Below are 24,593 nucleotides of genomic sequence, written 5' to 3' on the forward strand. Positions count from 1 at the left end.
CATGTCAGCCACAGAACAAGGATTTGCAAGAGTGACAAACACATGCCCACTATATTTCCTGCAAGCTTTTCAATAACTGAATTTCATGCTTCTGACTGAGAGGAAATATGCCTTAGAAAACTCTCAATAGTATACTTCAGTACAACAGAATGCATTAGGTGAAAAGCAGAAATGTTTTTTGCAAGTCAAGATTTATAAACTTAATGAAATAATACGCTTATCGGGAAGAAACGGAAATTCAGTCTACAGTGTTTGGAGAAATCGCCTTGACTGGTAACACTAGTTCATTTCTTTTTTCTATTGTGCTGGTTCATTGACAGTTCACATGGTTTGATGGCCTTTCGGAGCCAATTTAGCCCTTTGTAGCTCATCATAATCTCATTCTTCATTCCTGTGATTTCAGAGGCTTTATGGAAATACCATGCAGATGTGTATATGCTTTAGCATAGTTGATAGCAGAGTCTCAAATAACCCCATCAATCTTAATGACATTTCCTACCTGATCAGCAAGAGGTATACAATTTATTTTGTTTTATAGCTCCTTCATTACCTTTTTCTCTTACATATCTGTCCATTTACATGTATATTGCATCGTCAAACAATGCTTTATTATAGTCACTCCAGCCAAGCTAAGATCACTCATCCACATATCCACAGCTTGAACAAGCATGTGGTTTTTGACATTATATAATGTTTGTCCTTCATTATTTCTCAATTTTTTTTCAAAGTCTTTCCTTTTTGTTTTTGTTTGTTACTGTGTTCTCAGTGTTTCCCCAAGAAGGGTCCTAAAAGTTGTGATAAAGTAACAGGAAACATAGTTTAAAACACAGATTTCAACATCACCTTTGCTTGAGTTAATGATAGGTAGAGCTTTTTGGGAAAGGAAGACTTGAGAATAGAAAACAAGATCTATAGAGACACCAGTACATTTTAGAGATCTGAGGAAAACCCAGTGTTCTTATCAAGCAGTGGTTATTGTATATTGGCTTGTGAATGATTTCTTCTTTTCATGCCAGATGATGAGTTTGTAATACTGGAACAAGGACTTACTTTCCCAGTGATCATGAGCAAACAGATGTGCCATTTTCCTCACTTTGTAGTGTCCTCAGAATGAACCCATATTTCTGTTTCTTCATCCCTTTTCTTAATTTAGTTTTATAATCTTTTGAGAAGAGAAGTCCTGATGTGAATCTGAGTGCTATCTGCCATTTGTCTGATGTGTAACCCCTCCCCCTCAACCTCCCTATACTTTGTAGCTTAAGTCTCAATATATTAACCTCTTCATTTTTATTCTGTAGATTGTTAAATCTTTGGCAAAGGGCTATCTTTGGTGTTTGTACAGCACCTAGATCCTGGTCCATTACTGGTCTCTAGTTCAGCATAAATAATAACCTAGTGGCCCCACAACTTGGAGTTGAACTGCAAGTGAATGTTCAAAATATGTCCCACATATTTAGATTGGGTAGTGAAGAGTTTTAAGATGCGCTCCGAGTGTTTTATGGTCACTAACTTAACAGTGGCTGGCCATTTCCCCTTGGGAAATTTAGGAAGAAATCTGAGTGATCTCACAAGTGAAATATTTAGTTTTTCAAGATTTTGAAAAATTCAACACAAACATCTAGGCACAGTTGGAAGTCTGAGTTCAGGAATATAAAAAAGCCAGGATGTTTAAGCCAAGTGTCTCGGGGGGAGGGGGGGGTTATATAACACATTCATGCACTATACCAGGGTCTCCTCAGTTCTTTCAAAATCTCTGAGGAACATGGAGGCTGCCATACTGGATCAGAGCCATGGCCCATCTAGTTCAGTATTCTGTCTCTGAGAATGGCCAACACCAGATGCTTCAGAGGAAGGTGCAAGAAATTCCACAAAAGACAGATATGTGGGATAATATGTCCCTTCAGGGTAGTTTCTTCCCCCTCTAACCCCTTCTTGTTTGACTAATAGTTTAAACCAGGGGTTGGCAACCTTTCAGAAGTGGTGTGCCGAGTCTTCATTTATTTACTCTAATTTAAAGTTTCGCAGGCCAATAATACATTTTAATGTTTTAGGGCTCTTTCTATAAGTCTATAATATATAACTAAACTATTATTGTATGTAAAGTAAATAAGGTTTTTAAAATGTTTTAAAAGCTTCATTTAAAATTCAATTAAAATGCAGAGACCCCAGGACCAGTGGCCAGGACCCAGGCAGCGTGAGTGCCACTGAAAATCAGCTTGTGTGCTGCCTTCGGCATGCGTGCCATAGGTTGCCTACCTCTGGTTTAAACTATGAAGCATGAGATTTTATATTCTCTCCATTTTTATTTGATGTTGTGATTACGGATCTAAGTGTGGATATTTTTGTTATCCATATAAATATCCAGTCTCTCTCTGAATCTTACCAAGTTCTGGGCCTCAATGACATTCTGTGGCAATGAGTTCCACAGATTACAGTTTTGCATAGAAACAGTATTTTTTATCAGTTTTGAATTTGCTGCCTTTCAATTTCATTGAATATCCCCTTACTTTTATATTATGAGATAGGGAGAACAGAAACTCTCAATTTATCTTCTCTAGACCATTGATTCTTTTGTGTACTTTTATCATATCTCCTTTATAAGATTAAAAAGAAACAGCAGTCTTTTCAACCTTTCTTCATATTAGTTTTTCCATTCCCCTAATCATTCTTGTTGCTTGCCTCTGGGCTCCATCATAGAATCACAGGGCTAGAAGGGACCACAAGGATCATCTAGTCTGACCTCCTGCAAACATGCAAGATTTTTTGGGTCTAAACCATCCAAGATAGATGGCTATCCAGCCTCCTTTTGAAAAGCTCCAGTGAAAAAGCTTCCACAACCTCCTGAGACACTATGTTCCATTGTCCTACAGTTCTTACAGTTAGGAAGTTTTTCCTGAGATTCAATCTAAATCTGCTATGCTGTGGTTTGAAACCCACTGCCTCTTGTTCTGCCTTCTGTGGCAAAAAAGAACTTTTCTCCATCTTTTTTTTTGTGAGCCTTTCAAGTATCTGAAGACAGCTAGCATATCCCCCTTAATCGTTTCTTTTACAAACTAAACATACCCAGTTCCTTCAGATTTGCTCATATAGCTTGCATGTCGTCCCTTTGGTCATCTTTGTCACTCATCTCTGGATCCTTTCTAGTTTCTCTACATCGTTTCTATACATTGTTGGCCAAAATTCGACACGTTACTCCAGTTGAGGCCTAACCAGCGCTGAGTGGAGTGGTACTATCACTTCCCATGAATTGCATGCTATGCTTCTGTTAATGCAACCTAAAATTGCATTTGCTTTTTTTGCAATAGCATTGCATTGCTACTCATGTTGAGGTTGTAATCCACCAGAACTCCTAGATCTTTCCCAGCAGTGCTGCTGCCAAGCCAGTTTCCCCCCATTCTGTATTTGTGCATTTGGATTTTTTTCCCTAAATGTTGCCCCTTATATTTGTCTTTGTTGAATTTCATTTTGTCGTCTACAGCCCAGTTCTCCAATTTATCAAGATCCCTCTGAATTTTAGCTCTATCCTCCAAAGTATTGGAGCACCCCACCCCAGATTTGTGTCATGTGCAAACTTAATGAGTATGCTCTCTTATATGTACGTCCAGGTCATTAATACAGATGTTAAACAACACTGGATCCAGAACAGTGGTCTCCACTTGAGACCTCCTTCCAATCTGACATCATTCCTTTATTAGTTACTCTTTGTTTGTGGTTGCTTCACCAATTATGTATCCACTTAGTGGTGTAGTTCTGTTGAGCCTGCATTTCTCCAGCTTATTTATCAGAATGTCATGTGGGACTGTGTCAAAAGCCTTGCTGAAGTCCAGGTATATTATGTCCACCATATTCCCCCATTGACCAAATTAGTTACCTTGTCAAAGAAAGAAATCAAGCTGGTTTGGCATTATTTGTTCTTGGTAAATCTATGCTGGCTGCTAGTGATTTAGCCCTTCATCCTCCAAGTGTTCACAAATCGTCCGTGTTATACATTGCTCTAGTAGCTTCCCAGGTAGCAAAGTCAGGCTGACTGGTCTGTAGTTCCCCATCTTTTTCTGTAATATCCTTTTGGAGATGGGGTAGACCAATACTGTGCACAGTCCATTTCTTGAGTTGAAATAGTTTATTTAGAGCTTAGTAAGGTACATAAGTTGCTCATATTTTTCTTTCTGACATGCATTACTTTTCACTTATCAATATTGAATTTCATCTGTTACTGTGTTGCCTGTTCACCTTGTTTGGTCCCTCAGAAGTTTCTCATGTTTTTATTATTTATATTCTGGGATCACTTAGTGGATGCAGTCAAGGATTGATCTGATTCAGTCATCAGAGCACAAGACTCCTGAATTCTCATTCCAGGTCTGACAAAGCTCTTCTGGCCAGAGTGTCTCTGACCTTGGAAAGTCATTAAAACTGTTTCTCCCTCTGTAAAATGGGGTTACTTACCTACCTCTGACTTAAATTGAAGGTACTAATGGTTTTACAGTGTTTTGAAGATGAAAAGCAGTGTCTATCTGCTTGCCTGCCTGCCTACCTAATGCTACAGATAGTATATTTGATGTAAAAAAAATCACTTGGAACAACCTCTTCACATTCCTTTTCCAGCACTGCAGTAATTATAGGGTTTATTGCATCTGGACCTTTCCGTTTTTAAAAGCTGTACTCAGATGTGTCTTGCTAGTTAAACCAATTATATTAATGTAGTAATGATTGTTGAAGCCAGTGATATGAGTTTTTGGAACCAGGCTCAGAATCCCAAGCTGGAAGCATTGTAGCATCATAGGCATGAGCTGTTTGGTTTCTGGGGCATAGACACAGACTCTTATTAGTTCAGCACTTTCTGCTGGCTCTTTCCCAGGATCCAGAGGATTTATTCACTTTCCCTCCCAGTGAAATTAAAGACTTGCAACAACAGCTGATGAGGGGACATGGTAAATGAAAGAGGACCGGCTCAGAAAATATGCATTTGCCCAGATACTGGATCTTGCTTCAGGCACAGAGACCTGGGGCTTGACAGACAGTACCAGGTGTGTGCCAGATATGTGCCCGCAAACACATCGTGTGGAAGGAAAATAAGAGTGGATGTGAGGAAAGAGAGATGGTCCGTCCAAATTGAAATATATAATTCTGACAAGGTACTCAGAGGCACTGAGTAATTGTTTCTGTTTATAGTGCTGATGTCCATGTAGCACTTTTCTTTCAAATATATCCGTATATTGAACATAATATGTATCACCCTTTAAACCCGCCTGGACAGCTCTTTTTCATATTTCATCAGGAAAGAGAATTGCTTAGGCATGTTTTGCATGGATGACATTGTTTTGCATGACTGAATGAGTAACACTGCGGCTGTGTACTCCTTCAACCTCCATTTCATTGCTGGGTACGAGGCTATGAACTTACTCCATTTCCAGTCCAGTGTTGTGTGATACCGCAGTTGGGCACTAACTCTGATTCCAGTCGAAATCTGTCACTGTGCACTCACTATGCCTTCAGTCAAGTGCTATGCAATAGGGCATTAATACTGACTCCAGCTATAAGAATTAGTCAGTTTTTAAAGTCCTCTAAGCCCATGAAACAAACACTGTAGTATGTTGTTGTTAACATATTTATAATATGCAAAATAAAAGAGATTCTTCAACCCTTACACATGTTGAGTACTAGTTATTCATACAAGGAGTCCCACTGAAGCCATGAAGACTAATTGTGTCAGTATTTTGCTATTCAACGTGAGTAGGGTTCGCAGAATCATGCCCTAAAACAATGGTTAATAAAATGACCTTTTCATAGTATAGTAGGGTTGGAAAGGACCTCAGCAGGTCATGTAGTCCAACCCCCTGCTCAAAGCAGGACTGATCCCCAGACAGAATTTTTACCCCAGTTCCCTAAATGGCCTTCTCAAGGATTGAGCTTGTAACTCTGGGTTTAGCAGGCCCATGCTCAAACCACTGAGCTATCCCTCCTCCCCCACTTTTTGACTGTATGACTGACTTAATAGCAAATACTGGGAGATGACAGCAAGCATATAATGTGTACCTCTACACACACTTTTGTTTGGTATGTGAGATTCAACATTTGTCTTCAGCCAATTACTACTTTTCATATGGTAGTTAGGTAATATTCTAATATAGAAGAGAATGTGCTACAATTATTAGCAGCAATGAAACTTCTCCTAACTGCAAGTACCATAGATTTTACTCTTTTCCTGAATAGCCCATCTCCCTGCACCAAGCTAGTATTTCCTGAAGTAGTACAAAGTTCCTAAAAAACTGGCTCAGCACAGAAAGTGCTGATTACATAACGCTGATCACCATTTATATAAAAGGAAGAGGAGGGGAGACAAAATGCACAAAGCTGCGCAATATCAAACCATCACATGATTAGTGAAAGGAGGTAGACAGAAAAAAGTAGGATTAATAACATAATTGTAGTATTTTCTAATTATGATGTGAAGAAGTTAGTGTTGCTACACACATAATATACCTGACACAAACCCAAAGCAAGGCAATGGAAAGTTGTCACCTAATATTGCATACCGTCTTCTTCAGCTGCAGGCATATACTTTAGCATTGCCTCCAATATCATTCCCCATGAACCACAACTTGAACTTCACCCACTTTAACATGCCAGTGCTCATATGACTTTCCAGCACTTTTAGTTCTCAGTGAATCAATGTTCTAATATAGAGAGCACAAGTTGGGGTATGAGTTAGTGTCTGCTATTGACCATCAATTCACTCTGGAGACTATAATGCAGTGTCTGCCACTGGAGTGCCCTTTCATGACCACAGGTGCCTCTGCAATGCTTTGTCCCTGTTTTCCCATTCTTCAGGGCTTCTTAAACAAAACTCCACATAGTTTGGTCATCCACTCACAGACCTTCCTGGGTCTGGTTTCTTTATTAACATGAAGTTCCAACCACAAGAACAAATTTTCCACCCAGCCATGATCTGGTCAGAGCTCCTCCTCTCTATAGTACTGTCCCTTTCTGCAGTCTGAGTCACTGCAGAAGATCCAAGGCCTGGCCTGCTGCCTTTGCTTTCTCCCAAAGGAAAACTAAACTTTCAGAAGGATGGTCTCACCCAGCCCCAACTCCTTTCTTCAGTGACCACTGCAGGAGGCTTTACTCTGCAATTCCCTTTCTAGTTCTCACCTCACTGAACATTCTCTGACATTTCCTGGCCTATGTGCAGCTCTGCCCCTTAATTGGCTCATCTAGGAGCACCTGCTTTGGCAAAGTGGAGCTGGATCTATTTCAATCACAGAGGGCCAGCCACCTTGTTACACAGACCATTTCCTTAAGCAACTGTTCTTAATGTGTAGGAAAAAGAGATGTGTTATGGGGGACTTCATTCTGAGTGACACATGCTGGAGGTCTCATGTTACCAGTACTAAAACAACCTCTAATTTCTAAAACATTATGGATGATAATTTATTAACTCAGAAAGTGTTGCCCCCAACATGGGGTAATTCTATATTAGACCTCATCTTGATGGATAAAGAGGAATTGATCACAGAACTAAAAATTAGCAATAGCTTGTGTACAACTGACTGAGACTTGATTATACAAAACTGAAAATAATTAGGAGTCAAGTCAGTTGGGCAAAAGTTTAATATGAAAAATATGAATGATAATCGGGAACTGTTTAAGAACATTTTACTAGCTGTCCCGAAAGCTACAGTTGATAAAGAAGGCCACACTAGTTTAACAAAAAAAAACACTCACTAGGCTTCGAGGAGAAGTGAAAACAAATGGAAGAAAGGGAAGTTTATCGTAAGGAATGTTAATCAGAAGCTAGGAATTGAAGAAAATTGAGAAAAGAGGCAAAAGGAGAAACAAGGAGAAAACTATGGCCAGAAGAGTTAAGAACAATAAGCAAGAGGGGTTTTCTAAGTATATTAGGAACAAAAGAAATCCTAACAATGGTATGGGTCCATTACTAGATGGAACAATTATCAAAAATAATGCAAGATGAGGCAGAAAATTTCAATAAGTATTTCTCTTCTGTATTTGAGAAGAAGCTAAATGATGTAGTCATAACATAGTATGATGAAATACTTTCCATTCCAACAGTAATTTGAGAGAACGTTAAACAGCAGCCTCTAAGTCCTGGTCTGCACTACGACTTTAGGTCGAATTTAGCAGTGTTACCTCGATTTAACCCTGGACCCGTCCACACAACGAAGCCCTTTTTCTTTACTCCGAGGGGATTAGTGCTGAAATCGGCCTTGCCGGGTCGAATTTGGGGTAGTGTGGATGCAATTCGACGGTAGTAGCCTCTGGGAACTATCCCAGAGTGCTCCATTGTGACTTCTCTGGACAGCACTCTCAACTCAAATGCACGGGCCATGTAGACAGGAAAAGGCCCACAAACTTTTGAATTTCATTTCCTGTTTGGCCAACATGGCGAGCTGATCAGCACAGGTGACCATGCAGAGCTCATCAGCATGATGTGAACATTGCTGGGGCACATTGCCCGAGCCATACTTTGTGAGAAGTCTATGTCCATGTCTATGTCCTCATTACTCTTGTCACCAGGCTGCTGTCACCTCCTCGCCTGGTTTTGCGTGAAACAATTGTCTGCCATTGCTCTGACGGAGGGAGGGGCGACTGACGACATGGCTTACAGGGAATTAAAATCAACAAAAGGAGTGGTTTTGCATCAAGGAAAAACACAAACAACTGTCACACAGAATAACCCCCTCAAGGATTGAACTCAAAACCCTGGGTTTAGCAGGCCATTGATTTCACAAAACATATCGGGTCAATTTCTTGTTTTGATCCACTCCGTCTATCTTTTACATCTTAGGCTGGCAGAAGACGGTGCAGTATGAGTGCCAGCCATCATCATCTCCTGGGTGCTCGACAGAAGATGGGAATGACCTGGCTGAGTCACTCCCATGTCTGGCCAGGCACCCCTGACTGATCTCACCAAGGTTGGCTAAAAGAGCACCCAGGACAACGATGGCTACCAATCGTAATGCACCATCTGCTGCCAAAAGGCAATGAGCTGCTGCTGTGTAGCAATGCAGTCCCACATCTGCCAGCACCCAGGAGACGTACGGTGATGATGAGCTGAGCGGGCTCCATGCTTGCCGTGGTATGGCGTCTGCTCAGGTAACCCAGGAAAAAAGGCACGAAATGATTGTCTGCCATTGCTTCCACGGAGGGAGGGAGGGAGAGGGGGGCCTGACAACGTGTACCCAGAACCACCCGCGACACTGTTTTTGCCCCATCAGGCATTGGGATCTCAACCCAGAATTCCAGTGGGCGGTGAAGACTGCGGGAACTGTGGGATAGCTACCCACAGTGCAACGCTCCAGAAGTCAACGCTAGCCTTGTTATTGTGGATGCAGTCCGCTGACTTAATGCACTTAGAGCATTTTGTGTGGGGACACACACAATCGACTGTATAAAAACGATTTCTAAAAAACGACTTTATAAATTCGACCTAATGTAGACATACCCTAAAGCTAGACATTTGTAAATCAGCAGATCTGGATAACTTGTATCCAAGAGTTTTAAAAAAAAAGTTGGCTGAGGAGCAATCTGACCATTAATGTTGATTTTCAATAAGTCTTGGAACACTGGGGAAGCTGTAGAAGACTAGAGGAAAACTACTATTGTACCTCTATTTTAAAAGGGTAAACAAGATGACCTGGGTACTTAGGTAGACTTGGAAGGATTAGATTTTTATGAGTAATTGTTAGTACATGTTGATTTCATCATACATAGACAAACCGATGGAAAAAATATTTCCATAGATGATCAAAATTACAGATAGGCAAAGTAAGAAAAATGCTGCACAAGAAGTTATTAGACTTTGATTTAAAGATATTTACTTTGTATATTTTGAAGTGTGATTTGCAGTGTGTATGTTAAAGGTTAATGCTTTTATTTTTTGACTCTCAACATCTGTCATTACATAATTATTGGCCAACCCGCCCCCATAACTTCCCACAACTGCAAAAATTGAAATTGAATAGAAAATAGAAAAAAAAGCTTAAAAATAAACATCAATATTATCCACCGAAATTATATATGTAAAAAATTGAATTCTGCCAAACCTAATTATAGGCCTGTCAGCCTGACATTGATCCTGGGCAAAATAATGGAATTACTGATTATGGGATTTAAAGCAGAGTAATATAATTAACCTATCAACATGGATTTATGGAAAAATAGATCTTACCAAACTAGCCTGATTTTTTTTTTAAATGAGATTGCATCATATGTGTAGGGACAAAGAACATATGCCATGCTTACAGCCTGGGGGAACTGTATCCTGGGAAAGGACTTGGACGTTATGATGGATAATTAGTTGAACATGAATTCCCAGTGCAGTTCTTGTGTCTGAACAATAGGTAGCATTGTGACGCTTTCCCCCCTCCTTCCATCCAGCAGAAGACCCCTGCTGCATCATGCCTCTCTGTTCTCAAGGTCTGCGGGCAGAGCAGGGAGGCCTGGAGTGCCTTCAGGGAAGGGAGAAGAACGTCACCAGGAGCCCTACATTGGAGGGGCCCAGTCCATTTCCTTCTGAGGTGGGGATGGATGTATGCATGGAGGTGCTGGGGGCAAGAGTGGGGTCCGGGGGCTGGGAATGGGAGCAGTGAGTGGAGTGGGAGACACAGGAAGGAGCTGGGATTAGAGAGTAAAAAGAGGTGACTCGGGTTGGTAACTGGGAACTCATAGCCGGAGGGGAAGGTGGGGCATTGATGCCAGACAAGAAGGACTGGGAGAGGCTTGTGAGTTTCTTGGAGTGAAAGGAGAACCATGCCTGGGAGCAGTGGCGGACATGAACCAGAACCGGTTCCAGTGTGGGACAAACTGGGGAAGTGAATAGGTATCTAGGGATAAACAAGGGGTGAGAGAGGGCCGGTGGTGCAAGTGAAAAGACTGCTGGGATGAGAGCACTATGGGAGGGAGAGAGGGGGATCAAAATGCTAAGTAGAGATGGAAAGTGAGGTGTAAGTGGGAGGGAGGGAGTAAAAAGAAATTAGGCAGGATCCAGGCATGTGTAGAGAACCCCCACTGGAAAAAAAAATTTAACAATAGCCCATGCTGGGGAAGGGGGTTGAAATGAAAGAGTGGGATGATGCAGTTTGGATTTGAAAGAGCATGAAAGGATGGGGTGTGGATAATGAAGAGGGGCAAATAGTAGGGAGTTGAGTGAGAAGAAGACACGGTGATGATGACTGAGTGGTGGTAGAGTGAGGACAGACAGATTGAAGGGATGAAATGTAAAAGGAGGAAGAGAATCGGAAAGATGAAGATGTGAGAGAAACAAGAAAAGTGGGATGGGTATAGGGGAGCATGAAGAGAAAGCAACATTTGCATAGAAGAAGAATGAAAAGGAAGAAGAGAGAAGTGAAGACGGAATGATTATTAAATGTTATAGAAAAGTTGGATGTGGGAAGAACTTGTAAGAGGCAGAGGGAAAATGTGCAATGGAAGGAAAGAAAGTGCAGAGAAGGAAGATGAAAAGTACGGGACATGTAAGTGGTGTTTTTTTGTTATTTCATAGAAAGCTTAATGCCATTGTCTGTGTCTTGGTTTGTTTCCTTTCCTATCTCTTCAAGTCATCTACACTACCCATTTACAGGGCTTTGGCACATTGAAGGGACAAAATTAAAACATAAGTAGATCCCTTCCATGCTACAAGAACAGGCCAAAGTGTAATCACGTTAGATGGCAATCCTTTTGTTTCTAGGTTTCCTGCCCATGTTATTTGTAGCCCTTTTCTTTCACATTCAGTTCTATTTTGTTTATAACTAATCTTATCGCCTCTTGTTCCTGTTTCTAGTCTGTTATCAATGATTGACTGTAGTGCTACTTAAAGTGCAGTTTCTGCAAAAGACTCCAAAGCCCCCTCAGTTGTTTGGGTTGGGTTAGCATTTTTGTTTAGATATAAGGAGGTTTGAGAGAGGTGATTGTGTGTGGTAGCCTTCATTATCCACTTCTTGTAACGGCTTGTGTGATGAATTTTTGTCAACCTCATTGCAAGAGTTTGTTGTTGTTGTTTTCTTTTTTAAAAAAATGCACACGCATGTACACACACATGTTCACCTTTCAAATGATTCCAAACCATCAAGTTATACACTAGTTAACCTAAAACCTGTCAACTTACCCTTGTTCTCCCTCTCCTTCCAATTGTGTGTGTGTGTGTGTGTGTGTGTATGCTAACTTGTTGCATGCTATTATGTTTTTTTGTAGGCTTATTGTATGCGACACTTTTTTGTAATGCTGACTCTGTTCAGGGCCATAAAGTCATTCTTTTCAGGCAGACCTCTGAAGTCCCAAGACCATTCCTACTAATCACAACAGTAAAGAGAAAAGGGTCTTGGCTATAGATGGGCAGGAAAGGTCAATAATCATAGGTAGGCAATAATTTGTCTTGGTTTTCTGGGGTTTTTTAAAATATAGATATTGGTTATATGAATAATTTTAGTGAAGTCTGCATGTGTCTGAGGGGTGATATGCATCAAAATCTCTGGTTCTGTGACTTTAGATTTTGGTGTTTGTAGCACAAATTGCAGCTGACAAATTATTCTAGTCTAGAATTCCAAATAAATGCCAGTTAGGTGGTGGTGGTGTTTTTGTTTGTTTGTGGAAATGTTTTAAAATGTAGCAAAATTGTACATGGCATTTCAGAATTTCCTGGAGGAAGATCCCCAGATACTCCATGATTTGTTAGTCTTTAAGGTGCCACAAGTACTCCTGTTTTTTTTTGCGGATACAGACTAACACGGCTGCTACTCTGAAATCCATGATTTGGGTATTTTTAAATTGCCGCCCTCTCTCTGGTCCTCTCTACTCTAGTTATAGTCCTGCATGCTGTGTTTGAATTCAGTGCCCACACTTGAACAATCAATAGACAGATTTTCTAAGGGACATTCTGACCCCCTCAGAAGAACACTGTTCCATACATGCTGTGTTTGTGTATTTATATGCATGATATACAGAAGTAAGGAGGCTTATGTTTAGATTTTAATACTATTAGTGAAGTCGTTTCATCCATAGAATCATAGAATATCAGGGTTGGAAGGGACCTCAGGAGGTCATCTAATGCAACCCCCTGCTCAAAGCAGGACAAATTCCCAACTAAATCATCCCAGCCAGGGCTTTGTCAAGCTTGACCTTCAAAACCTCTAAGGAAGGAGATTCCACCACCTCCCTAGGTAACCCATTCCAGTGCTTCACCACTCTCTGAGTGAAAAAGTTTTTCCTAATATCCAACCTAAACCACCCCCACTGTAACTTGAGACCATTACTCCTTGTTCTGTCATCAAGCACCACTGAGAACAGTCTAGATCCCCCTTTCAGGTAGTTGAAAGCAGCTATCAAATCCCCCTTCATTCTTCTCTTCTGCAGACTAAACAATCCCAGTTCCCTCAGCCTCTCCTCATAAGTCATGTGCTCCAGACCTCTAATCATTTTTGTTGCCCTCCGCTGGACTCTTTCCAATTTTTCCACAGCCTCCTTGTAGTCTAGAAAGGCAAGTTTGTCTTAAATCTGCCATGTATTATTTTAAAATTGTGAACTCATCTGTTTTCTGATTCCAAAAGTGAATTTTAGAAAAATTTCTTCAACTCAAAATGTCATAAAGGTCTTTGTAAACATTGCTTAAACCTTCCTTAGTGATAGTATATACTGTTCCATATGGAGGGCTTGTGCAACTGCATACCCTGAATCCATCATTTTGAATCTTTGAACAAGATGCTTAGAAGTGTGCATATTTTTAAAAAGTTTCTAATGTTCACAATGAAAAAGGAAGAAAAGCCTCACAATTTTGCTTTACACATTGTTCTGACTTCACGCAAACCTACAGCAAACAAGTTGGTAATTACTACATATGCAAGAGTGACAAAAAAAGCTAGGTGTCACTCTTTTACCAACCTTTATAATTAGTAATAGAGAAGAATTAGGCCAAAGATTTGCAGTAGAATTTCATGTAGGCAGGAAATGTGTTTTGGGGTTTGTTAGTTTTTTTATTTTTGTGGCCAAGGTAGTTTGAAGACAAAAAGGCAGTGTTGAGTGAGCTATCAGCAATGAGTGATTTCTTTTCACTTGTGGTGATGAGCTGAGTATATTGTGTGAAAATGGCCTGAGGAGCAGCCCCATTTCAGCTGGACCCAGAGGTCCTTTATTTGTCCTGTGAAGTTAGTGTTTCCAGATCCATTATCTGAGCATTATATGAGGATTTATTTATTTTTCAACAGCATAACTGATCTTGTTTACTTCAGAAAATGCTTGCTTAAAACTGGAGATAGTATCCGAATGGCAGGGGGAGAGAGGGAGGAAGCTTTGAAATAAACACTATGTTCTGACCACCGGTACCCTTCATTATCCACTTCTTATAAACAGTAGTGTGCTGGCTTTTTGTCAGCCTCATTCTGAAGCTTTGTTAATTCACTACCATGAAAATGGAAGTTTCATACACATTGACATAATTAATGAAGAGGCAGGCAGCATGCTCTACCAATTAACACCACAGGGAAAAGTAAAATTGGCTTCCTTTTTGCATGTTGTGCCAAAGTTAAGGACTGTAACACACAGCAAATAAATAGAGATGCTTTTAATGAGCTGCGAGATGGAGCTGAATAACTCAGAAAGGATGTTGGGTAAACATTGCCAACTATTTAGACTGTTAAGAGTAATTGATGAGCTTAGTTAAAACTTTGGTGGTGGGGGGAAAGACTGTCAAGAGCTGAATAGTGCTCATTCATAAATATATTTTCCTTTCAAAGTAGCTGTTAGGTATGTTAAAGAATGTAACATGCAGTTACAAACAAATGTAGTAGACATTTAGTGCAAAGAAGAAATCAGTTTACTGGTAGTTGCTTCCCAAAGAATACCCCAGTGGATTTTTCATAGCTGACAGGTTTGCTTGTGTCAAACTTCAGCTTTTCAGCAAAATACTCCTGTTGTCAGTGTTCACCCATAATGAATACTTGTTTGGCGATATCAAAAAAAAAAAAAAGCAAATTTACAGCCCAGCTGATGTCAGGCAAGTCAAGGCACAGTTTGGCCTTGTGATGTTTGAGCCCTCCTCAGGAGCCTGACTATTTAAAATTACCACGAAGAAAACAGATGGAACAAATTGTATGTTCTTTGTTTTCATGAAAGCTCCCTACTTGACCTCAGACCTGTAGTGCGTTTAATCTGTCAAATTAATTTTAAATATATATTTTCTTTAAAAAGCATTGGCTTTAAAAATCAGTTTGGTAAAATTTATGACCGTTTTAAGATGTTGAGATATATATATATATATATACACTGTGTGTTGAAAAAGTAAGTTTTAATTACACATTGAAGCAATAAGGCCAAACCTAAGCCCCATGGAAATCAATGGGATGGATTTCCATCAGCTTTGGATCAGGCTCATAAAAAACCCACATTTTCTGCATGTTCACTGGTACCAGATAATTTAAAGCAAACAAACCCCTTTTGAACTTGTTTGGTTTTAACTCTCAACAATTCTCATAATTTTACATTTGTCCAAATTGGGAAATATTAGGGTCAGTCATGTTAAAGTATATCACATAACATTGTACATAACAGAAAGGACCAAGGTCAGCAAAATCTTAAGCACGTGCTTAACTTTGATGTTCTTCAGTCCATCTTTATCCTGCAAAGCACTTAAATGTGCACTAAGACTACAAATATTGGAAAAAATTAAATACCCAGGAGATAGAGAAATTAATTAGGATACCACAAAGGTATAAAACTGATAAAAACTGGATAAAGAATAATTTATACTGACAATCATAAATAACTGTCTGGCTGGTATATTAGGTTGTAAAATACTCTCCCAAAAGAAGCGTTGCAAGTCCTGTCACCTGAGGACAAAATGGCAAAGAACAAAACCCTACTGTATATACAATAGAGAATCATCTGACAGTCTCCAATGGAAAAGAAGCTTAAAAGGGATCCAGATAGCTCAGAAGCAGGGGAAGACAGTAGAGGAAGAGACCTATCTCAGGAGTGCCTGAATAAGGGTGCAGCAGGAGGCCTGCCAGCAGCAAAAGTTCTATTAGCATCAGCTACCTCAGCCCCAAAGACTGGGAACCCTTCGTTCTGCTTCTAGAGTATCATTGATGAAACATTTGGCCACACTTTGGACCAGGGAAGCAAGAGGTAGGAAGTGGGCCAGTGAGGCAGCCCCCAAGGATGCCAGGATGTTTGCTAGCACTGCCTCATTTAGGGCCTTGGCGCAGAGTCTGGTGGAGAGGGAGGGGCCAGGAGCTCCTCTCCCCTACCAACTACCCTTTCCATGGCACGGTCATAAACCCCTTCCCACTCGCCAGCCTTGGAGAGAGAAGGAGAGGATGGAGATGTAAACCCTAAGTCAAAGGCATGCCACCCATAGGGGCCCAGTGATGGACTGAAGACACTTTCTCTTGTGGGTAGGATGACCTGGTGTCTAGTTTTCGACCAGAACACCCGGTGGCTCCAGCCAGCACTGCCAACCAGGTCTTTAAAGTCCGGTTGGTGGTGCTGCAGAGCTAAGGCAGGCTAGTCCCTACCTGTCCTGGCTCCGCGCTGTGCCCCGGAAGTCTGCCACTCCTCTGCCTAGGAGCAGGACCTGCTGCTGGCCACTTCTGGGGAGCAGTACAGTCCGTGCGGTGCCAGGACTGGGAGGAAGCCTGCCTTAGCGCACACACCCCTCCCCGCTGCGCCACTGACCGGGAGCTGCCAGAGGTAAGCCCACGCCCCAACCCCCTTCCCCAGCCCTGAGCCCCCCACCCAACCCAGAGACCCCTCCTGCACCCCAAACACCTCATTCCCAGCCCCACCCCAGAGCCTGCACCTCTAGAGGGAGCCCTCACCCTCCCTTCACCCCAACCCCCTGACCCAGCCTGTAGCCCCCTCCCACACCCTGAACCCCATCTGCCCCAACCCCCAGCCTAGATCCCCCTCCTGCATCCCAAACTCCTCGTTCCTGGCCCCACCCCAGATGGAGCTCTCACCCCCCATGCCCCAACCCCTTGCCTCAACCCGCAGCCTCCTCCCGCACCCTGAATCTCTCATCCCCAGCCTGTACCCCCAGATGGAGCCCTCACCCTCACCCCCTCCCAAACCCCAACCCTCTGCCCCAGCCCAGTGAAAGTGAGTGAGGGTGGGGGAGAGTGAGCCGTCAAGGAAGGGGAATGTAGTGAGCAGGAGCCAGGGCCTTGGGGAAGGGGTAGGGCAGGGATATGGCCTCGGGGAAGGGACAGGACTAGGTTGTTGGGTTTTGTGAGATTAAAAAGTTGGCAAGTCTACTTGTGGGGATGTTGGACAATATATATATTTTGTTGGCCCCTGTTACCCTGGCAGGGGGTGAACTCAATTGGTGACCCATCTGAAGGACTAAGTTGCTGCTTACCAAAAGATGGACTGCCCCAGCTTTGCAGTGATGGCTGTCTAGGGACACTGTAGACTGGGCAGACCTAGTACCCAGTGACCTAACCACTAGATGCAGCACAAGGAAACCCAGCCCCTCTTACAGGAGCACTGTGCTGCTGCTGCTGCAGGTGGGGGCAGCACAGCTGTAGAACTTTAAAGAGCAGAGGGAGCGAGTGAAAAGGAGTCAGTATAGGGAAGTAGGAAAAAATGTGTCACTGTCTCATATTGGCTCAAATTGATCATGATCCTGTACCCGACTGCCACTGTCTTGTAGTATGACCTTAGATACTCACTTGGCCTCTTTGTGTTTCACTTTCCGCATCTGTAGAATGGAGAGAATAATAGTAAATTCACAGAGGTGTTGTGAGGCTTAATTCATTGAAGTGTATAAATTATTTGACGATCCTCTGATGAAAGGTGCGAAGTTCAAAGGAGTACTGGTACCTAGCACATATGCAATTTAAGCTTAGAATAAGGCCATACAACCTGCTTCTTAGAGACTGTAGCTCATTCTCTACAAAATAATGTTATGAAAGGTACTTGAAAAGTAAGTACATATATATTTCTCCATTGCAAAATTACTCTAGTCATTGAAGGATAAACATACACAAGTTCAAAAATAAAATCTCTCCTTTTACTGTACATTTGCATGCCATAAAAATTAAGCTTCTGCAATGTAAATAAATATCTTGGAGTTAATAGGTAATTAATAAGGTCTAACCTGTTCACCTTAGCTTTGGATGTGTAGGTAGTATATGTGCCAGCTCCGATCACTAATAAATCCGTCAGCTTTGAGGGTTTTCCTGTTCGTTTCTACTGAACTGTGAGTGTATGTGACAGCCCATGGTTCTGTCAGAACGAATTGTCCCCCTTGAAAAGTTGGCAGCACAGGGAAGTGACAACTTAATGGAAGCTAAAGCACTCTAATGGCAGTGCCTGGTGAAAGCAGGGGAAAGTCATCCATAGCATTTGCCCCCGATTTTGAAAATGTCTCTTTGCATTGCTAGTTGTGTGCGAGAAACTGCAGCTTTCCTGGAATCACATTTACAGGTATTATTAAGTGAAATGTGATTCACCACAATATTTGCTTGTTGATAGACATTGTTCAATTAAGGTTATCCTGAATAATTTTCTGATCATAGTATGATAGAGTATTGTTAATCATTTTAAAGACATTTATTTCAGAGGTCAGGTGAACAAACAAATTCAAACTTATAAAATGAATAGAAATGTAAACATTGTTTTTTATCCCACTATTTGCATGAAGGCACGGCTACATTTATTTAAGTATGAGTGGAATATCTAATGAATGAATGTTTTCAAATATAACACACACATAATATTTGCTTTTATAACTATCTATCTATACCTCTGTCTATCTATAATGTGTGTGTATATATGCATTGCATGTATGATATATTGGTTATTTTAAGTGACTGTTATCAGTACTTTACATTATAAAATAAAATAAATTATAGTCATTTATGTGAAATTATTGCATCTTCAAGATAACTTATGATGTGCTATTTTTTTTAACTTGTGATTGTCAATGGCTTATATATATAATATATATGTGTGTGTGTGGTTTAGCACTCCTTTTGTAAATTGGATCCACAGTTATAGAAAGTTGAAAAATGTCAGGTAAGAAAAAAATTATTTGAGATTTGCATTTAAATTTTTCATATTGTACAGACCATTGACATTATTGCCTGCTTCTTAGCACAAAGTAACAATAAACACTTTCTTTGGGCTAGTCTACACTTACCGCGCGGGTCGTCGACTGGTGAGTTCGATTCGGAGAGAACTATCGCGATCTGATCTCTAGACCAGGATAGTTGAACTCGAGCGCGAACTCCGTCCCTCGTCTCCACCGCAGCTTAGAGCAGTAGAGTCGAGTTGGAGGCGGAGAGGGAGGGGGGTTCCGCGCCTGGGTAGTTCGTACTTCGTTAGGGTAGTTCGCCAGTCACGCTATTCACGTAGCTGAATTTGCGTACCCTAGTTCGACCCCCATTCTTAGTGTAGACCAGGCCTTTGATGGCTTTGCAGACATCTCCCTGTAAAAACGGAACAACGATGGCTTTCAGGAGCATCATAATGTTCACTTTTAATTAAATAACATGGAAGGTTTTTTTGATAACTTGTTAGTGTTGAAGTGAATATTGAATTTTATCACACAAAAAGTTATATTGATTAATAAAAATAAGAGTAAAAAACTGTATAATTATGTTAATCAAATGAAAATTAATGCAAAATCAAAGTGAAAAAGCAGCACAGTCCTGGCTGCAACGTTATGAAAAGTTATAGTTAAGCCAACAGTTTCAGTTGAAGAACTATTCTTCCCTTTATGAATGTGTGTGTTAAAAAGTTTTGCCATTGTTAATATATACCATTTATTTTAAAAAAATAAAACAATCATATCTAGATTTTTTCCTTTACTGTAAAATTTAATATTTTCTGCACTGTGAATAGATTTCTGTTGCAAGCTTTATTGCCACTGAAATCAGGAGTATGAAAGTGGAGGAAGATGGGGTAGTGGGAAACTTGACAAATTAGTGTAATAACTGTAATATACTGTAAATATTGAATGGATGAATATTATAGCCTGATTCTTGTCTTATTTGTAGCTGTGTAAATCAGGATTAATGCCAATGAAATCACTGAAAGTAAAATCAGTGTAAGAAAGAGCAAACTTGTGCTCTATTTTTTATGATGAACCCTATGTTCCTTGATAGAAAAAAGACCTGCAAATTCCCTTGTTACTGTAACATCACTTTCCTGTGATGCAGAACTCTGAAAACTTGATAATATTATCGTTCAATCTGATTCAACTTATTTTCATAGTGATTTGCTTTGGAACAGGGATTTTCACATTCTTTAGCAGTCATTTAATTATTTTCTCAAGATAATGTTAATTACATTAAAAGGCATCTTTGTCATTAACTGCTTCTCATGCCAGTCTGCTTCCTTTCCCCTTTCTGTCTCTTCCACATCCGCTTCCTGTAGCCTTCATCCTTAGGGAACAAATTGGATCTTGCATGACTCTAAATTCAATGAGAGCTGAGAGGGAATATGTATTGCTGTACATTGTTGATACTTACTGATATTAATGCACTTAAAAAGTGAGTAATGTTTTTATTTAAAACTACTCATTACCACTTGAAGTGCCATTGCAGCAGATCTGCAGGCACACAGGATAGTTAGGTCATCATTCTTCAGTCTGAAAGCAATAAAATGTCCAGGCAAAGATGCAGATTGAGATGTCTCTTATAAGAGTTTTATGTTTAAACTTTCCTCATGAATTTTTGGTTTAATATCTTTGACTACATGTAGTGAAGTATATAATTTTGGTCTAATCACTAACTTCACAGTGCCCTTCAGAAAAATGGGTATAAAAGCACTTATGTAGTACCTTAGTATATTTTGAAGCAGCATTGGAGGAGTAAGCAGGTTCTGCAGAGCAGCTATATTCCTGTCTCATGCTGGTGACCCAGAGAGGGTGGAGACTGGGAGCAGGCCTTTCAAGAGAAATTTGAGGCCCCAATACATCATGTTTGCTGGGTCGCTAGACTCTACAGATGTTTTTTGGGGGGCCCTAATCTATAGGCCCTAGTACAATTGTCTCCCTTTCCCCACACTCCCAACTGGGAGCAGCATTGGCTCCATCCTCTCCCAGCTCCCAACCCACTTGACACTCCAGCTAAGCTGCATCAGCACATCAAGGAATGAACACAGTGCACAGTTTACTCCTGGGTTTACTGACCTGGCACAGTTGACACTCTCCCTGGGGACAGCTGTGGAACTAGGAGGGAGATTGCTCTTGAGGGCAGCTCAACAGTGCATAACCCCTTACTCTGGGCTTGAGGATTTTTATTGAATGTACCATTTATTCTCATCTATATATTTGTATAGAGTGGGCATCTCCCAGTGACCCCTAAGTAGAAGAGTTGTGTAACCCACACACCGTCTGGGTGTGGTGTTCTGTCCCTTCCAGTGGGACCCAGACCACTTAGAGAGGGAGATTAATGAGTCTGCTCTATAGCCATAGCTAACAGGCAGTTGGCTTTTAGTTCATGCAGTAGAGGCTCATGCACTAAGCTCCAGAGGCCCCAGGTTCGATCCCGCATGCCAAAGACCGGGATCTGGCGGCGTTACAGTTGCACCTCTTGTTTAATGTAAGAAGGGGTTGCATTCGTTTGTGGAGTTATGTAATGCAATATTTTTCTATTTCTTAACAGAAGTATCCTCTGTTAGAAACTATTCCCTTAAGAGACAGAATCAATAAAAACTCACACCAGTTTTGCTCCACTTAAATTGGTAATTACAAGCCTGTTGTACTTTGTAGAGCAGGTATCTGTCACCAGCTCATACATATTTAATCTTTAGTGGTGACCGCAGCATCTGCACAATGCAGGACATCTGCCATTTAGGCACTTATTATTTTCAACGTTAAGGGATATTTTCAAGGTTGGTGGATCCGAAGATAAATCACTCTTGGGAGAAAAAAAATTACATTCTTGTTTTAAAAGTTCCTCACATGACTAAATAAATAAAAACAGCCCCTACAGAGCAAGTCCAAGCAGCTGTGCTGAATTCTCAGGTGCTTCGGTGGCTGTTAGGTCACCACCACACACTCTCCAATAAACGGAAGCAACTGGACTTGTTATTTTGGGTGTCAGTTATGCGAGTGCATGTATGAACATTATGCTGTCTTGGCACATCTTCCCTGTGTGAAGGCAAGGTTATGTAACCAGCAAATAACCTATTTCCCTGAAGGCCAGGAGGTTCAGGATTCTTGCTAATTTCAGAATATCACCTGACAAAAATGCCTGATCCTCAAGGTGGTAAGTTCCCGCTACTTTCTTTGAATTTAGTTTGGGTTGAAAGTGTTAGGCATGCTGAAGGATCATGCCTAAAAATAGAACAGGTAGGAAGAGCTGAAGAGACAGCAAAATGAGCTCTTCTATCTGCAGTTGTGACGAGTTCACTTTAGTGGGTCACCCTGCTAGAGAGCTGGGGCATTAGAAGAATTGCATTCTAGCTTTGGAAGTGCTACCCTTTCAGGAGATGTTGCAAAGCCATCTCTTTTTTTAGTGGAATGAATGTTTTGACAATGCTCTGTTATCTTTCCAGGTATAAAAATCTTCTATTGGTATCCAAACAAACACAAAAGTTCTAAGGGATTAGTCTGATTCTGTTATTATTGATTATTTGCTGAGCCCCAATACAGTGTTAGTTACACTTGGTGATGCTGTTGGTAAGGGTCCAATCCTGCAGAATGCTGAACATCTCTGTGTGATGCTGAGCATTTTCTGCTCCCAGCACTCAGGGTTTTTTGCCTTTTGGTTTTGCAGCTTGCCAAAGTATTCAATATCCTTGCACTTCTCTGTACCTTCTTTTGAGTGAAGTGCTACTGTTAAAGAAAGCTGATTAATTATAAGCTTCCCTTCTGATGGACTTAACCGAGAAGTCAATCATGGCTCTATAGGTGATTTTTCTACTTATTAAGCCACTGGACAGTTTACTGTATTGGCCATAGTTACCTTGTCTACCCAAGACAACCACTGCTTATTTATTTTAACTGAGTAAAACCAACAAGTGATGATCCTCCCCCTTCCCAACCACACAAAGCTGTCGATTGCTATTAGGATGCTATATATCTGAATTAAATTTACTGTCATTTTCACATTTTAATACCTTTTTATATTGATGGACTTTACTTTAAAACATGTAATCACAGCATTGATGCTTTAATCAGCTAAACTTTTGTCAAACTGGAAAATAATAGCAAGGTCACAAATAAATCCTTTAAATTAATAGAAAGTAGAAAATTTGTTTATATGTTGCTCTTTAACAGTATTGAAGGAAGGATTTTCCCATCCAAACTTATTTTCTTCCCATACATTTCTTATTTCTTAATTGTCTTACTCTTCAGAATGATCTCACAAATGATCAGAATGATCTCACAATTAATGGAGTCGCATGGCATACTGCCTACAACCCGAGTGCTGACTGGAGATAGTCACATATAGGAAAGACATTGGACTGAATTTAGGCTAAATGTCTCAGGGCTTAATGCAACGTACTCATTTATTAAGGCATAAGGAATTTGATTGTTCTACTGTACCATAATGCAGCCTTCACGGGAGTTGGGAACTAAGAAAATTGATAAGGGCAGATGTGCTAACCAATTTACTCTTTCTGTACATTTTACATGTGTTTCTGTATGTTTTGCTGGTGTTTTGTAAAGAGTTGAAACCGTGATAAAGAAAATATAACCAACAGGTCACTTTTAGTTATTTTGAATATACAAATAGAAGGAATAAATTAATCATCACTCCAAATTCAAACTCGTCCAAAATTCTAAATATTGAAAGAAAATGTTTAGATAATTTCACATGATTTTCTTCGTCCTCATCAAAATTATTCCAGAACTTCCTTCCCTCTTTTTTATTGGGGAGGGAGGAATGGGGTGCTATTTGCTTCTCTGTTTTGGAGAGCCTTACAGGTGAGTTCTGTTCATTGTTTCCCTTCTATCTTGGTTCCAAAAATTAACCTTTTAGACTCCGTTTTTTTTTTAAATTACTTTGTATTGGATAGGGACTGGATATAGCTCTGTAAGATAAAACCTTATGACAGGAGTTTACAATGTTAGATAGCTTTTTCTCACTCTCTGGAGGCTATAAAGTCTTGCAAGGCAGAAGCTAAAATATCTGAGATCCTTTGAAAGACATGTAGGGTCTGTTAAGAATTATTATAGCTAAAGTGAAGGTGACATGTGACATCAAGCCAACTTGCATGTATGGAGGGAGACTGTTTGGACAGGAACCTGCCAGTGTCAATAATGTGCTTCATTTTGTTTACAGGAAACAAATTTGGAATTTACAGGGGAAACTAATGAAGTCTCTTGTGTCTTGCAGACTTCCTTGGCTTTATCTCATATGTATAATTAATGTAAGCAAGCGAGTGAGTGAGCACTTTTCTGCAGGAGTCAATAGGCAACGATGTTTGGAAAATGAATGAACCTTCTAAGATTAATTGCAAGGCTGCCCTCCCGTATGGTATTACGAATATCCTGTTGAGGGACACAGAAGGAAATGCCATCCTTTTTACTTCCAAAGGATTTATTTATTAAGACATGTTCATAATTAAAAAGTTCATATCTGAATAACATTATATATCAGCTTGGACTAAAAATAATGCTTTATTAT

The 24,593-nt window shown here is 40.5% G+C and overlaps 1 protein-coding gene across 35 annotated transcripts in view; it reads left to right on the plus strand.

Moving 5' to 3' along the window:
• Nucleotides 1-24,593, plus strand: part of RBFOX1 (RNA binding fox-1 homolog 1) — a 2,636,561-nt gene that overhangs the window by 2,144,093 nt on the left and 467,875 nt on the right. For 3 of the 35 annotated variants that reach the window (XM_039490587.1, XM_039490589.1, XM_039490593.1), the window contains 2 exons: nt 10,399-10,538; nt 11,396-11,492. The exons of 30 other annotated variants lie outside the window; for them this stretch is intronic. The gene's annotated coding sequence lies outside the window, so the exon portion shown is untranslated. The remainder of the gene's footprint in view (nt 1-10,398; nt 10,539-11,395; nt 11,493-24,593) is intronic. 2 more of the 35 variants (XM_039490592.1, XM_039490588.1) reach the window with 2 other exon arrangements.

Source organism: Mauremys reevesii, linkage group 10 (genome assembly GCF_016161935.1).
Source record: "Mauremys reevesii isolate NIE-2019 linkage group 10, ASM1616193v1, whole genome shotgun sequence".
NCBI lineage: Eukaryota > Metazoa > Chordata > Testudines > Geoemydidae > Mauremys > Mauremys reevesii.